Below are 18037 nucleotides of genomic sequence, written 5' to 3'. Positions count from 1 at the left end.
CTGTTGGTGGGGAAGTCACCCAGGCCCCAAGAGCCTGCCAAGTAACTCTGTTGCAAGCAGAATGCAAAGCCCTTTCCTTTTGCAATCTCCTGGGTGCCCTTTAATAGCAAAACTTAGCATCAGGAGGGCTGGCAAAGAAAAGCACTTACAGGGCTCAGATTCACTTTGACAGAGCAGGCCAAAAGGGCAAATGAAGAGCTGAGTATGGAAAAAAATGAGAAAGTTGTCGTTATTATGATGAACTGTGTCCATTAGAGATTTCACCTTCTCCTACACTTGAGCTTCTCATATGAAATTCTAGAAGGGACTCCTTGTAGAAACTCATTCACAAGTTGAATGTTTCATTTTTTAATTATGTATTTTTAAATTAATGTTATTTTGTTTGCTTTTGTTGGGAGTCTTCCTGTAGTGTTGGGATCCATGTGGTGCCAGGGATCAAACCCAGGGTCTTGTGCATGGCAGGCATGAATTCAGGCCCTTTGAGCCATCTCCCCAGCCCCCAAAGGTGAATGTTTTAAACAATGGTCCTATGCTTACATATGAAACTCAATATTCTCCAACTATAACATCAAAGTTAAAACCATTTTGTAGAGCACTAAATGACTAAACTTTATAACCAAATGATTATTAAAATTGTAGTAGTGATTGTAGGTAGGCTCAAACTCTCCCTAAGATTTTAGGATTATTGCAAAATGAGATTATGGTGATGGGTACAAATTCTTAACTAAAATTCACTGAATTATATGCTGAAAATGGGTATCATAGGTCTAAACTATGGTACCTAAATTGTATTTCAGTATTTTAAAGGGAAAATCAGACACAATTATACCACAATTTTGGCAGGGGGTGGGAGGGGGCAGGGCAGGGTTGCAAGGGTTTGGACCACAGCTGATGCTGTTTGGGGACCACATCTGGCTCTGTGTTCAGAGTCATTCAGTGCCAGAGATCAATCCCTGGGCTCCTGCATGCAAAGCATGTGCTTAGCTCATTGAGCTCTCTCTCCTGTCCACATTTTACTTTATTTTTATGAATACTTTTTTTGGCGTAGGCTCAGGGTCCTTCCCCAGTGGCGCTCAGCAGTGCCAGCAGGCGTTGAACCAGCGCCTCCCCCATGTGAAGCAGGTGCCCAGCATTTTCAGTTCTTTCCCCTGCCCCCTGTGCCATACTTTTCAAAGGGAAAACTAGGCATATATTTAAAGACCTGACAAATGCTCGGCAACCTATTTTTTCATTATTTATTCACTGAACAGTTTTAATGCAGTTATCACGCATTGTACACGTTCAGCACCTGTAGTCGCTCCTTCATGTAATATTTCCCCAGAGGTTTAATATTTTATGATTTCCATCAATCTCTTCAGATTCTCCGGAGAATGGTGGACTGGTCCCAATTAGTCTTTCCATGTGAATACCACTGAATGTTTTTAAGGATATTTATATATTCATATAGTTTGATTCTTCAAATAGCAAAGTGATATCACCCAAGGAGCTTCGTTCTTCATTCAGTTCTGTTTAAACAAATTTTATGAGGTAGCTGCTAAGTGTATAATTTTTCCCCCTTTTCTTCTGGAAATAGTCTCGCTGTGTTAGTTTTGTTAGGGGGGTCGTTGTCATCTATGATTCTGATAACTCAGGCCCTGGGATTAGAAACCATGAGCCCCATTGTCCTGGATATTGACATTAAACCTCAGCTAAGAGACAGAGAGAGGTGCTGGAGAGATAGCACAGTAGGCAGGGGTGTATGCCTTCTTCATCGCTGACCCAGGTTCGATCCCCGACACTCCATATAATTCCCCTCGTCTGCTAGGAATGAACCCTGAGCATAGAGTCAGAAGGAAGCCCTGAGTACCATTGGGTGTGCTCCCCAACAAACCAAAATGGGGGGAGAGAAAGAGAGTGGGGAAAGGGAGGGGGGAGAGAGAGAGAAAGAGAGAGAGAGAGAGAAGGCCCTGAACACCACCAAATATTACCCCCCCCCACCCAATGAAGGTTAAACAAATTAACCCTTAAATTTCTTTTTTTTAACCGTTTTTATTTAGGCACCAGGATTTACAATATTGTTCCATCATTCAGACATAATCATTTCAACACCATACCCATCAGTGGAGTGGCACTCCCCTACACTGTACACGCTTCCCAAGGAATTCTCTCAGCCACCCTGCCCATCTAAAACTCTTTTGTATTATCAATTCTAGAACTATTTGTAGAATAGCTGGTGCTTAAAAAATATTTGTAAAAAAAAAATGCACTGCACTGTACTGCACTGTCCTCCCGTTGTTCATCGATTTGTTCGAGCGGGCCCAGTAATGTCTCCATTGTGAGACTTGTTGTTACTGTGTTTGGCATATCGAATACATCACGGGTAGCTTGCCAGGCTTTGCTGTGCGGGTGAGATACTCTCGGTAGCTTGCTTGCTGGGATCTCGGAGACGGCCAGAGAAATCGAACCCAGCTCGGCCAGGCTGGCTGCTCGCAAGGCAAACGATCTACCGCTGTACTATGGCTCCAGCCCAAAATAAATCAAACTGGTTTTTTTTTTTTTTTTGGCAGTGGCAAAAATACGTGCGCGCTCACGTGTGTGTGTGTGTGTGTGTGTGTGTGTGTGTGTGGTGATGGGTGGGAGGCGGGGGACACACCAGCAGTGCTCCAGGGCTGTTCCATCCTTGGGGTTTAAGGGTCAATCCTGGTGGTGCTGGGGCGCTGTGCAATTGTCAGAGATGGATCCCAGGGTTCCCACATGCAAAGCCTGTGCTCCAGCCTTTTGAGCCTTTCCCCAGCCCTAAACAGGTTTTCACGTGAGCAGCATATGTTCGAGGCAGAGGCAGGTCCTGCCCACCACTCCATGACCACATTCTCTGTCCTTGACTTTTGCCTTGATCCAGGGAGATGTAAAGTTGGGTCCTAAAGCCCCAGAGTTCCTTATCTTTGTCAAACTAAATCCTTTTAAGGTATGGTTAGGCTGATGTAGAAGATGAGTAGCAGTAGCAGTCAGTTTTAATATCCTAAGTCAAGTTTCTATCTTTGTGTTGCCTGTGTGTGTGTGTGTTAGTTTTGGGTTTTTTCCCCCCGCAGGTGTGGGAGTGGAGGGCTATACCAGCTATGCTCAGGATTTACTCCTGGCTCTCAGGGATCAGTCCTGGTGGGCTTGGAGGACCATACGTCATCCTGGGGATCAACCTGGTCTACTTGCATGTGTCAGGTAAGCAAAACCCCTTTACCTGCTGTACTGTTTTTCTGGCCCATAAGTCAAGTTTCTTTCCTCTTAACTCATCAACTTTCTGGAAATTTACGGAATATATTACTAGGAGCTTTTAAGGGTCAGAGAGATTGGTACAGGGGTTAAGGTGCTTGCCTTATGTATAACCCTCCCCACTTCAATTTTGACACCACATATGGTCACTTGACCACCACCAGGAATGCTCAGGGATCACCAGGAGTAAGCTCTGAGTTATGCCAGGTGTGGCCCAGTATCCCGAACCCCCAAGATCCCTGGTCTCTATTCCATGAGTTGTTTTACATTTTTCACATCGAATTCCAATACTGTTCTGGGATTCATCCACTCTTTATACAGTGGGAGGGGCAGTCACGTTGTCCGTACCCCACCCCACTCTCCACTTCCTCCTTCCACCTTGAGTTTCCTGTGCTGGAATCACACGGTCACAACTGAATGGGTTCTTTCCCTCTTCCTCCTTTCTCAGCTTAGGATCCTTGTTCTTCAACAAACCTCAAATCTCTTCTTCTCTCTACTAAATCTCATCTTTCAACATTTACAAAAATTGGCAGCTATTTCATGTGGAAAAATGCAGTATGATGTTACTGACCATCATGGATAGAAATGGTTGCTCACTCTCTTCTTCTCAGAGGTCCTTCACCCCCATTTTGTTTTCATGTGTCTCTGTTCACTCAAACAATTTTATTTTCTGCTCCAAACTTAGATACTGGTGTTTCCCAAGGATCCATTATTATTATCATCATCATTATTATTATTGCCAGGAGGCTGGGACCCCACCTGACAGTGTTCTGGGGCTACTCCTGGCTTGACAAGTTGCTCCCGGCTATACTTGGGGAAGGGTTATGCAATATCAGGAATCAAATCCATGATTCTTTGCCGACAAAGCCCTTTGAACTCTCCAGCTCAGGGATCCTCCTTTTTTGACCCTATCTTTTAATTGACTAGCTTTTGTCTTGGTTGACATGTTTTCATTCATTAAGACTTATGTTTCAGCCGAAGCCATAGTAGCGAAGGTAATGCATTTGCCTTGCACACAGCTAACTAGAGTTTGATCCCCAATACCCGGTATTATTCCCAAGCCCTATCAAAGGTGATCCCTGAGTAATGAGCCAGGAGTAAACCCTGAGCACTTCAGGTGTGGCCCCAGAACAAACAAAGAGGCTTATCTTTCATAGGTTTTCCTTTATAAAGAACTCTCCTTGCTCTGATTAGTTTATTTAATTTGGCTATAAACTATTCTAGTAGAATTTTACTTTCTAACTTGAGAGTTTCAAAGTTCAGAGGTAGCTAATTACATGTTTATTGTTCCCGTTTGTTCTCTGAGGCTACTTCAGTATATCTCAACATACTTTAAGCTGCTCATCATCCACTGCATTTAGGGGGACTCCTTTCTACTATAATTTACATAGAGGAATTCAATAGAAGCATTAATTTAACAGACATTTTTTTGAGCATTATAATTTCTAAGAACTCAGCCAGGCCTATGCTATTTACTATCTACTGGACCTTTTCCAACTACCTTTTCTTTGAGGCTTTCTCTGTATCAGAGAATGTAGATTAACTTTTAAGAGATACAAGAGTTCTCTCTATAGTCCTACTGGAGCTAGGCCATTCATTGCTTCATGACAAACTCAGATTACCTTTCACAAGGTTTTGATAAAGGCAGTCTCCAGCCTATCGATGTGGGAGGCTTTTTGGATAGAACATGATGCAAGTCTGCCTCAGCAGAGAGCCAGAGCACAAAGCTTGGTGCATGAGCTAAACGTCCATTTCCGGCCTTCCCTCGCCACGTCTTGTTTGGTCTGGAGTCTTGATACCTTGGGTACTCCAAGTATTCACCTTCCTTCCAGCCTGACTCGCAGCCCTGCTTTCCAGAATCTCTGTGACTCAGCTAAACTTCGAGGACCCTGCTGTTTCTCTCTCCTCCACACCTCTGCCTTTTCTTTCTGCCTCTTCTCATAAGTTCATAGAGTCCCCTTTGGCATCACCTTCCCTCCTTTTCCATCCCAATGGTCTCTTTAAATCTCTCAATTTAACCTACTTTTCCTCTAGTACTGTATGGATTCCTCAGATAGAATAGCTTTTCCTCTTTACCAAAGTTAGTACTTTCTTGGACTCATTATCAACAAATCAAAAAATTGTTTGGAACTTGGCAAGCAGCTTATCTCAGTTAGGTAACTCAAAGCCTTTCGGGAGCAAAGATGATTTCTTATTCCTCTTTGTATCTGCTGTGAACCTTGTACAAGAGTCCCCCTTATCTGTGGTTTCCCTGTTTGCAGTTTCAGTTACCCTTGGTTGACTCTTGTCTGAAGACTTGACTTGGAAAATTCCAGAAAACAAACAACTCGTATGTTTTAAGTTGCAAGCCATTCTGAGGAGCATGATGCAATCTTGCGCTGTCCCTCTCCATCTCCCCCAGGATGTGAATCATCCCTTTGTCCTATGAATCCACACTATGTGTTGTAGTCCAACGCTGTGTCACAAAGGCTCTGTCATCCCGCTTGCTTCATCTCACCATGTAACCATGTAGTCCTTGTCTCATCATCACCTCATCATAAGAAGGGGGAGTGCAGGACAGTAAGATATTTGGAGAAAGGCATGTTCACCTAGCATGTATTACATAATGTTGTTGTAATCATTCTATTTTAGTAGTAGTTGTTAATCTCTTATTGTGCTAATACAGACATTACAATTTTCATAGATATGCGTAGGAAAATGCATAAATATGTTTGGGGTTTAGAACTGTTTGCATTTAGGGTTATCTACTGGAGATCTCAGAATGAAGTCCTTAATTTTTTTAGGGGGGGGTACAATTGTGTAATAGAGTTTTGCTGAATGACTGCCTAAAACATAAGCACAGGAAATAACTTAGTATTTGTAAAATGTGTAGTTTAGTGTTAGTTTGTTCAATGAAAGTTTGGTAGGCCATATATTTGGATTTGAGAAGATTAGTGTTATAATTAATGAAAATTGTGCCCATAATTTAATAATAGTCTTAAAGATTCTTTCCTCTTTTATCACTAGACTTTCAGTAATGTGGAAGCGAGGACAGAAGCAGTACTTTCTTTTTATATTTTATTCCTTTTTCTAATTAAATATCATTTCTCTCACAGTGATAGTTAAATCTCATCATATTAAAGATTTATCCATTTTCTGCTGTAACAGTTTTATCAGTGACTTCTTGTGTTATAATCTCATTATTTCACAAATTATATCCTATTTGTTAAGAATAGTAACTGTTACCATGATTTTTATCTTCCTCACTGCTCTTTTAAATCTCAAAGTCATAGCCTTCTTTACGAAGTGATTAAACATTTTTTTCTTCATTTATGTAATTCCATTCAGTATTGCTTATATTACATAATGATTTTCACTGTATGTTGCTATTTTGTTTAAAAATTGCAGTATTGTGTCTGAACTGTTGATTTTGTATCTAGGCCTTTTTTCTGAATAAAAGAAAAAAGGCACTGAAGAAATCTAAATTATCAACTATTTCTTTCTTCTCCCTGTTATGAAGTGCTAAATCTTTATTCCATAATTTCTATCGACTATATTTCTGTGTGATGTTTTTAGCTCCTTCACTGATAGTTTATAAGAAAATTGTTATATGTTCAATGGAGTCTGAAACACAGGTTGAAAATAGAGACATTAATAAAAATAGACTGTAAAAGGGGTAGAGATATGCTCCAGTGGTAGAGCACATGCCTTGGGTTCTATCCCTAGCACCACTGGGTGGGCATCAGCAACAGTAGCAATTAATTCAAGGGATTGGAGCAACAGTTCATCAGGTAAGGTGTTTGCCTTGCATGTGTCCATGCAGGTTTGATCTCTGGCACCCCATGTGGTCAAGCTCCACCCAAGTTCTACCTGGAGTGATCTTTGAGCACAGAATCAGAAATAAGGTTTGAATACCAAATGTGGCTCCAAGACAGACAAATGTCCAAAAAACAATTTAAAGGGAAGCTAAATAAAAAGAATTACTGAATTCTTAGGAATTCCTGAAGTCCGAGGAATCCTTTCCTCCACCCCATTTTCTACAGTAGAAAATTCCAATAATCTCTGTGTTACATAAAGAAGAATATTATTTCCCCAGTTAGTATTCCATCACAGTTCTGAGCAATTGTAAGTTATCTATAACTTCACTCTGCCAACCAGTATGGTAATTATTTTGAATATTAAATTTTTCAATTAAGTAATAACATTATTGCTCAGGCCCCAACAATCCATTTTTTTTTAAAGTAGAATTTATTGGTTGATTATTCTTGATTTTTATATTTAGTTTATTTTTTGGAGCTGTGACTCAAACTCTGGGAAAATTTAGGACAGGATCTTTTTTTACCAAATATGATCAAATAATCCACTGTATATTATATCACCCTGCATGGCAGAGCCGTGCAAGCTCCCCGTAGTGTATTTGATATGCCAAAAACAGTAACAACAAGTCTCACAATGGAGACATTACTGGTGCCCGCTCGAGCCAATCCATGAACAACGGGAGGACAGTGCTACAGTGCTACAGTGCTACGATATTATTGGTGTTACTTCATTCCAAGTCTTAAGTACGACAATTTTTGCTTGAGATAGTATTCATCTCTGGTGGAAAAATTACCACAGTAAATTCCAACTCTGAAAAGCAGTTAACATTCATTCAAAAAGAGAAATCTTCAGTCACCTGCTAAGTTTTTGGCGTTCAACTGAATAAATGGAGTTATCTAAGCATTTTGGGGTGACAGTTTAGTGTTGTGGTTAAGCATTCACACTAGAATTAGACCTCTGTTAGGCTCTGATGCCACCAAGATTTCATTGGGATACTTGAACAAATTACTTCTCCTTTCTGAGACTGAGCTTAGCTGATACAAATAGTGTTTATCTCATGGGGACTGCAATGTTGAGTTCACTGAACTAATTCATTTGACCAATTAAGGAGAATTACTAGACCATGATAAGTCACACATATATATTTCCCATTACTATCTACTTTCTTGAAATACAAATCTTAAGGGAGAGTTTGTATTCTCCAGACACTAATGGATCTTTAGAGTAACAATGTAAAAAATTTTAAAATACTTCTTAAAAAGTCATATATGCAATATCTTAATTATGAAGAAAAGTGTAGTGTTTCCTTTGCACGTTAAAGTGTATTTTTCATTATTAATTGAAATTTGTTTTAGTGTTCTGAATCTCCTAAATCTTGGAGAAAAACAAAGTTGGAATCTGATGTTTAGGTCATAAAATTAAGACATGTTAAAACAATTTATTCATTTACTTTTTGTTGGATTCTTCTAAAATCCAAGCTAATATAAATAGAAAATCTTAACATATGTTTGAAAGAAATGTCCCTGTACATTAAATTATATTCGCAATACCCCCTCTATGTAATTTTCTATCCCAATTATGTTTTTCCAGTTGTTTAAAAACAAAAGCAAAAAAAAAAAACCACAGGATGATTTTAAGAATCTTCAAAAGAAGAAAGAAGAGAAGAGGAAGAGAGGAGGGAAGGAGAGAGAAGGGAGAGAGAAGGGAGAGAGAAGGGAGAAGGGGGAGAGAGAGAGAGAGAGAGAGAGAGAGAGAGAGAGAGAGAGAGAGAGAGAATTAAAATCTTTTGGAAGGAAGGGGTTGACCGAGAGAAGTCTGAAGTCTGGCATGAGGTCCTGTTGTGCTGTAGAACTTCAACATAGAGTCTAGGAATTAGCCAATCAGGAGGCGAACCACATTTCCATCATGATGACAGGCTGATGGACTGAGGCTCAGCTGAGAGAGAAGGAAGGAAGGAAGGAAGGAAGGAAGGAAGGAAGGAAGGAAGGAAGGAAGGAAGGAAGGAAGGAAGGAAGGAAGGAAGGAGAAAGAAAGAAGGAAGGAAGGAAAGAAGGAAAGAAAGAAAGAAAGAAAGAAAGAAAGAGAGAGAGAGAGAGAGAAGGAAGGAAGGAAAGAAAGAAAGAAAGAAAGAAAGAAAGAAAGAAAGAAAGAAAGAAAGAAAGAAAGAAAGAAAGAAAGAAAGAAAGGAAAAGAAAATTACAATCTTTTGGAAGGAAGGGGTTGACTTAGAGCAGTCTGGCGTGAGGTCCTGTTGTGCTGTAGAGCTTTAACACAGAGCCCAGGAATTTGCCAATCAGGAGGCGGAGAACCCCATTTCCATGATGATGATAGGCTGGTGGACTGAGGCTCCAGCTGAGCAGTGAGAAGATGGGGAGGAAATGCTCAGCTGAGAAAATAGCAAAACAACTTTCTGGCTTTCTGTTGTTTATTGCATATTCCCCAAATGATTGTAGTGATTCATCCTTTAGGAAAGCTTGTTTTGAAAACAAAAGAGGCACAGTTGTTCACAACAAAGTGATATTCAGCAACTAAAGGGAGCGGACTATAATGGTCCTCTTACTTTTCTTTAAAATAAACTTTAGTTTCCTGATTTTTCCTAGCCAAATATGTTAAGGTTTCCTTGGAGACTCATAAGTATTTGATTTAAATTACAAATTAGACAGTGGTTACCATCCCTGATAACCATCTTTGCTTTATTAATCTGTTGATTTTGTGAAATATGCACATATACAAGTTGTTTGGAAAGCGTGCTGGAAAATCCTTAACTTCTAGCGCCAAGAGTATATGAAATCCTTTTACATTTAAGGCAGTTCTAGAGCTGTGAAGGTGGTTCAGTGTTAGAACACTTGCCTAAACAAGGTGAGGTTTGATCCTTGGCACAAAAATATTTAAAAGGAAGGAAGATCCTGCTATTCTCCAGGGAGAAATTACATTTGGGCCCCTCCCTCACACTCCCCTACTTCACCCCCCCTCCCCCCCGCCCCACACACTTAGAGTCACAGACATGTGAAAGCTAGTTAGACATTTATTGATGAATTTGCCATTGCTTTCCCACATTTTTGTACTTAGATAAAAGTCCTTTATCATTGATTCATAGGGATTTTTTTCAGTGACAAAAGGGTACCAGAGAAAGGAAGTCTAGGAAGAAAGACAGGAGAATACAAGTGCTGTGCCCTGCTTCCTTTGACCCTTTTCTATCCCACAGAAGTGTGTTCCGTGCTGTATTTCATGTTATTAAACATTCAAATAGAGCAGTGACAACATTGTAACTATACAGTTTAAATTCCAGTTCAGTGGCAGCATTTTACCCATACATTTTAAGTTCTAGTTTGAAAATCATTCTTTCCACAGGCCATCTTTCTGGAAATGAGAATTATTCTATAATGCAGATTAAGCAGAAGTACTTTGCAGTCTCTTCCAGTGACCATTCCTTGGCTAGCTAACAGAGCAGCCATTCAGAAGCAATTTTCTTCAGGCTGAAAGTATGTGCTGACCATAGCAGATCACTTCCCATAATAACCCTTCCCCCACCCCACACTAAACACAATCTGTCTCCTACTCACTGTAATAACGTGCAAATGACTGTAATTTCGCAGACAAGAAACAGCCCAAAGTGAAACGTGTCTAAACAGAGGTCGATTTGAAAAATCAGGGCTATTACCTAAATCTGTAAAATACATATTGTAATAAAACCAGCAACAGCAATCTCCAATAAGTAGTTTTTTTTTCTTTTCTTTCTTTCTTTTTTTTTTTTTAAGTAGCTTGTGTTTTGATCTTCTTTATGCACCCAAATCTCCACTGGCATAAAAGAAAAATCCTTTTCCAGAAATGGTTTCATTACATGCAATATAAATTGCCTTGCTTTGCTAACTGATCTGCAACTCTTCCTTGGGCACCGGTTCAGATAGAGTGGAGCACACCACACCACAAGAACTGGGGCCAAGCAGAGGTAAGATTTCAGACACTTAACACTGACCCACATTGCAATTCTCTCAATGTGAGGACTAGATACACAAATGGAGTTTTGTAGTATTTTGCCCGGTTTTCTAGACTTGCAACGCATACAAGGGAAAAATATACAAGCTGCTTTTTCTAATGAATTTAAGATTAAACAGGGAGAAGGAATGGAAAAATACTTCCAAGCCTAGGGAGAAGCAGCTCCTCCTTTTTCTATTTATTATTAAACTCAGGGTAGTCTTAAGTCAGACCATGAAAATTCTGCTTTTTATCCTTTCCCTGGGTTTAAGGTAACCTAACTGGTGTCACAAACACTTTTTAAGAACGTTCTTCTTCTTCCCTTGGATGTAAGGTCCTCTAGATTTAAGTGGAAGATAAGCTAAGGGGACACAGAAGTGACCTGAAAAGTTAGACGGCGTGTGTCAATGTCCACATTAAAAAAACATGCATTGGAAATGTTCACAAGTCTTCAGTGGTGTGCTTCACACCATTTTTATTTATTTATTTATTTATTTTTGTTTGTTTGTTTCAGGCCACCCCAGTAATGTTGGGGAAGCTACTACCATCTGTTAACTACCACCAGGACCCTGTGGTGCAGGGAACTGAATCAGATTCACTGCATGCAAGGCTGGGGTTTTTATCCCTATAGTATTTCTCTGGCCCAAGTCTTTCTTCCTAAACTCCTTGTATACTATGGGAACTGCATCGTTTCTGTTTGTAAGTGTCCTCTGCCCACTGAATATTTCAGCATATTGCTAAAAAAGGTCAACTGTTTGCTCTGAAACACCACCTCTTTTTGGTGAGTTGTCTAGAGATGCATATTGTTAAAAACAACAACAAAAACAAAAACAGAGAGACTTAGTACGGATGTGTGGAAAGGCAGAGAATTGTCCCTGGAAGGTCGTTAATAGCTAGGAAGTAAGACTCTTAGCCACTGAGAAACAGAAGTGCTGCCCTTTGATGTTTGTATTTAATAAATCACCCATTCTGCAGTCCCTAGAAACCCAGGGCACGTCACCTGCCCGCTACCCAGAGGCAGAAGTGTACATCAGCAATTCCAGGCAGATAAGAATCTTTCTCTTGCTGCTTGAGTAGCCAGAAAGATTTGCATTATGTTTAAATCAAATTCCTTGCCCTCTCCTCACCCCCATACCTTTCAGTCCAGGTCAATTTTTTTATTTTAATTTTTTTTATATAATTTTGCTTTCCACTGCGTCTTCTTCCTCCCCGTCCCCCTTTTTCCACCTCCCTCTCCCCACCTTTTGGTCTGGAGTTGATTTCGGCTCTCACGTTGGCTTAGATGTGGCAACACTAGGACCCAGAATAGACTTCCTCCTAAATAAACAAAAAACCTAGAAATGATTTGTGCTTTTTGTTGCTCCTGACTCTGTGCTCAGGGATCATTCCTGGCAGGGCTCAAGGGACCATAAAGTGCACTTGGGATCAACCAGAGCTGTGTAGAAGGTAAGCACCTTATCCTGCTCTACTGTCTCTTGAAACCCCGATTTGTCATTCTTAGTAATAGGCCACAAATCAGAGGACATAAGTACCTAAGGCCACCTTGGTTTTTTTGTCCATGTTCATAGTCCCTGGAGTCTCCTCAGAACTTATCTTTCTGCTCTTGAAAGGGACCAAAACTCTTGCTAGGATTTTCTAATAATTTTGTAACCTGTAGTATTTGCTGGAGCCATAGCACAGCAGGTAAGGTATTTGCCTCGCAGGCAGCCAGCCTGGGTTTGATTCCTCCATCCCTTTCGGAGAGCCCGACAAGCTACCAAGAGTATCCCACCCGCATGGCAGAGCCTGGCAAGCTCCCTGTGGTGTATTCCGTATGCTGAGAACAGTAACAAGTCTCACAATGGAGACGTTACTGGTGCCTGCTCGAGCAAATCGATGAACAGCGGGAGGACAGTGCTACAGTGCTACAGTAGTATTTGCAAAGGGCAGAGCTGCTATTTGAGGTCTGTTGTAGGATGCCATTTTTGTTTTGGGTTTGGGGCCACACTCAGCTGTGCTCACGTTTCACTCCTGGCTCAGCACTCAGGAATCACTCCTGGAGGGCTCAGATGACAGGGATCCAAGCTGGGTCAGCTACAGATAAGTCAAGTGTCTTACCCATTATACTATCTTTTTGGCCCCTCACTTTTTTCTTTGTATACCATCCTTGTCGTTCTCCCAAACCACCATTCTTCCTGGGCTCATTTCCACATTTCTCTTCCCCCTTACCACATCCAATGAGCCTGAAAATATAAGATTTCAAAGTGGGCACAGTATTTGATATGTATGAGTATTAGTGACCATGTGCATATGGGTATTAGGACAAGGCTAGAGTGTTCCCGTTAGACAGATGAGAAAAAAATTTTCTTCTTCTCTGAAATGTAGGAGCTCCTAGTTTTGTGAGCTGAGCAGCTCTTACTTTTCCATGGTGTAGTTATCAATTACTTGATTTTTAAATTTTTAAAAATAATTTTGAGATGTCCTTTGATCTGTCCTTTTAACAAAACATTTTTTGCAAAGCCAGGATAACAATTCCTGTGTATCCAAGACTGGAAGAACTAGGAACATAGATGATGGGGGTAGGGTATAAATGGAGTATGCAGATGTTGGAATGGCAGGAAAATACTTGATCAAAACATTTGGTTAGGTTTGGGTTACATTTGTCATTGAGTTCAGCATTAGCTTTTATCTTTGACCAGTGGAATTCATCAAAAAAGGTTTAAGATTTAGGATTGGTTGCTGAAGTTAAGCATAGACGACTAGATTATTCAAGTATTAAGAATCTGATCTTTGGTTTTAGTTATGGACTTCATGGCTTAGATCCGGTGACTTGCCTTAACCAAGGGAGACTGGACGAGAGCTTCCATCCTTCTCCAACTTCAGTCAGTCTGATCTCTGATGCCTTTTGAAGTCCCATTTTTAAAGAGGTCATTGCTGGCTTTTCCAAATAGATAGAGATTATGCACTTCAGAAAACCTGAAATGCAGAAACTACTCTGCGGGTATGCGAAGTGCCCAAGAGTGATCTGGTCCTTTGAGGAAGCATTAGAAAAATCACCATATGGTGGTATTTTGTTATGCATGCTAGTAGACTCTGCACATTGAAAAGTAGAAAATAAATGTCAGTGCCAAACTGGAGGGTAAGTGATTCTCATATCTAATTGGCAATAATAATAAAATAATCTATTTCATTTTTTAATGGACAGTTTGATCTGAGTACACGCTGATGTTGGGAGATCGAAGGACTATTGCAGAATGCATTCTGCCAGTTTTTATAGCTCAGGAAAGGGTGGAAATGGCTGCTTTTGTTTGTGGCAGCAAATCCAGTTCTCCTAAGGTAGTGAACTAACTAATTGGCAATTCTTTTAAATGAACGAATATATCGAAAGCTCAAACATTAGTCAATAGTCATTACTTAGAACATGTGACATCAATATTTTTATTGATTCACAAAGGCATCAATGAATATTTAGGTCATAACGTACTTTCTGGTAGCATTCATTCACTTTATATGTCCATTTGACTCAGACACATTAAGTAAGACATATTAAGTTGCAGTTCTGTGGAGATTGCAATCCCAGTAGTATTGGCTCCTTAAAACACACCCTCACCATTTCAATTAAAATTAGAGCAACCTTTTGTCTTGTAAGCTTTCTGTATTATAAATTCCTTTAAGTAATAGGAAAGGATGGTGAAAATTAAAGTTTTCCAAAGATTTAAAAATATGTTTATGTATTTAATACATATATACCTTATGTACACTAGCTTAAGTTTTTTTTTTTTTTGCCTTTTTGGGTCGCACCTGGTGATGCACAGGGGTTACTCCTGGATCATGCACTCAGGAATTACTCGTGGTGGTGCTCAGGGGACCATATGGGATGCTGGGAATCGAACCCCAGTTGGCCACGTGCAAGAAAAACGCCCTACCAGCTGTACTATCACTCCAGCCCCTTAAGTTTATTAGCTATTATAGTACAAAGCTTAACTTCTATTTCATGTTAACCTCTTATCCTGTGACCTCAGAGTCCCATTAACTTTACTTGGTGGTTGGTATTTGTACTACTGTAAATTCTAAAATATTCTGTAGTCTTCAGGGATTGTGAAGTATAAATTTCAAAACACTTTGACAGTCCTACTCCCCAAGAAAGGGTTAAGAATTTCGGGGGGTGGAAATAAAGAATTTGGGGGAAGGTGAAAATTGACAATATGTTAGCTTAAATATGCCAATGGAGATTGTTTATGGGGTTAATCTTTCCAAGTATATTTATCTACCACAAATCGATTTAAAAAGGGGGGAAGGGTTGCTGACCGAAGGTGTTAATCTGGTCGATTGAGACTTTATTTTACTTCTCATTTTCCCCAAAGCTGCCTAGCACCAGGTAGGAAGATTTGTTACTGATTCCAGGAAGGTAGGCACCGGGTCCCCTTAGCGTTTGTTCAGTAGTTTGCCGGCGTTCACACTTCAGTACTCCCTAAATCTGAAGACTGGAAACAAAAGGGTTACTTATTTCCCCACCACCGCCTTTACCCCCAGATCGATTTTTCTTATTTAATCAGCGAGTAAAAAGAGAGAGACATACGGGGAGGGAGGAGGAGAAGGGGTGTGTTTGGGGGGGAGGGGGTTGGAAGTAGGGCAAAGTGGTGGGGGAGGGTTGAGAGCCAGAGGCTGCAATACTGAAAATCAGTCTTGGGAGTTCGCGCTGCCGCGTCCTTGCCACACGGAAAGCGAAGCCAGAAAAAGGCTCCCAGGCATTTCCACCCCGCCAGCCTCCCCTTTTCTCCTCGTGCCGCGCTAGTGCCTCATTTGGCTTCCTCTGCCACCGAGCGATCACATACATTATTTCCCCCAAGATAACACAATCAAACGTGTATTTACCGACATCCTCTCCTCGCAGCTTGTTTGAGATTGGTTTTAATAAATAAGGGTTTTATGTGAATGGTGTCGTAATTGAAACGGGCACGCTTTTTTCCCCCTCCCTTCTCCTCTCCCCAGCTTACTGCAGGAGGTTCCTCACCCCCCCACCCCCCAATCTGGTTGGAAAATAAAACGCTTTGTCTCCACCACCACCCCCCACCGCACCCCCACTCGCTCCCAGTGTGTGTTTTATACGTGTGTATATCTCAACCCCCACAGTAGCCCAGAGAAAGCAGCTAGCCAATCAGAGCGCCGAGTTTCATAAAAGCTGCTCTCTGATTGGCCCGGTGCGAAAGGGCAATGGGAACAAAGAAAAGTCCCTTTCAGGTATAGAGGCTGAGAGCTCCTTTTGCTCCACTCCCCCTGAGTGTGTGTAGTGTTTCAGTCCTGATTTCAGTGTTACAGAACAAGCTTCTTGTGTGTGTGCACCAGGGGGATTTTTCTTTATCTTTTTTTTTCTCCTTAATTTTTTTCTTTTACTAAAAAAAAAAACACACAGGACGGTCTGTGACATTTGAAGGTTCATCTTCTTTAATAATAAATTTGTTGAAGAGCTTGTAATTTCCAAAATAAAGCGGCTGCAACCAAACACATTCAATGCAGTTAGAAGGAAAAGGTCAACTCGATCCAATACAGACCGTAAGTACGGTTGCGTGGTGTGTCTCTCTATAGCACTTAACGGGGACTTCATGCAGGGGAATGTGCGAGTTTGATGCATTGAAATGAGGAACTAGTTACAGGCTTTGCCTTTTGCATTGAGAACAACAACCCAAGAAGGGTGACTTAAGTCAGTGGAGGGTGAAGCATTTCGAACTTCACACAAATTAAGCTTGACTGGGCAGTCGGGGGAACTTAGAGTAAATTACCTTTGGGTCTCTACCCCAAAGAGAATAAAAGTGACACAGTTACATATCCTGGGCTGTAGTGTCCATTCTCTAGCTCACCCCACTCCTTCCCTCTCTCCTTGCTGGGCAGAGACCCGGTTTCCAAACCTAGCTTGGAAAAAAAATATGTGGGGCAAGGACAGAACAAGCCGATTTCTGTCTCCTTGTCACATCCTAGTGCCCAATAATTTAATATTAAATAAGGAAATAGTCACCCATTACATGTAATGGTTATAATTACCATTTTCCATCTCCTTAAAAAAATAGCAAGCAGCAAAACACCATTAAGAGGGGCAGCCCCACCCAACCCAAACAAACCCACAAATACTAACAATGGTGTGTTTATTACAAGACCTGGCTTGGGAGCTAACAAAATGTTTTTCTTTGTTTAAGACATGGGGTGAGGGCCCCCTAAAATCCAAGCAAGCTCTGAGGTGCTCTCCGCGCCCCCCCTCCCCCGCTTTGGCTTCCCTGGCCCCTTGGGAGGGCCGACAAATTGGAGATAAGTTGAGGAAAGGTTTATAAGGTGTTTCTTTAAAACATCTGCTTGGCTCTCGAGCTCATTACATTTCACTCCTTGCGAACTTCCGAGATCCTAGATCCATGAGAAATGTTTCACATTCATAACTTGTAGCTGCGCCCACTGCAGGGGGCGGTGGGAAGGCGGCGGCGGCGGGGTGGGGTGGGGTGGGGGTGGGTGTTGGAGCAGAGTGGGCAGGGGGAGGGAGAGACCTTCAGCTTTTTTTTTTTAAAGACCAGATCAGTATTTTCTTGATACGCTTGTCACCATTTTTGTTCTCACGACAACCAATTGAGCCCTTGATCCTCACGTGACGCGAAAAGCTTGCACTGTAACAAAATCGCTCCTTTTAGATGGTTGGTCCTTGCTAACTCGCCCATCCCCCACCCCACCCCCGGCCCCGACATTTCCAGCAAAGCGACTCTCCACTTCCAATCCATCAACAATTCATTACTGCTTTTAGCTTCCAAACGCCAGCTAATTAAAAATACGAAGCCAAGCTCCCGGGCCATCTGACTAAACACAGGAGGGAGGAGGAGCGGGCGGCGGGGGCGAGGGGGAGGGGGCGTGCAGGAAGGTGGGCGCAAGAGCAGGAGAGAAAAATAAATAAAAGGGCGACGCACCGTTTGCTGCGACTTATAAATGGGGAAAAACTGTCCGAGCGTGGGGGCGGGGGAGGGGAATTCCCCCCCCAACTCTAATGATCGAATTACCGCATGAC

Source organism: Sorex fumeus, unplaced genomic scaffold (genome assembly GCF_029834395.1).
Source record: "Sorex fumeus unplaced genomic scaffold, SorFum_2.1 ptg000051l, whole genome shotgun sequence".
NCBI classification, from domain to species: Eukaryota; Metazoa; Chordata; class Mammalia; order Eulipotyphla; family Soricidae; genus Sorex; species Sorex fumeus.
This window is presented reverse-complemented; position numbering follows the sequence as displayed.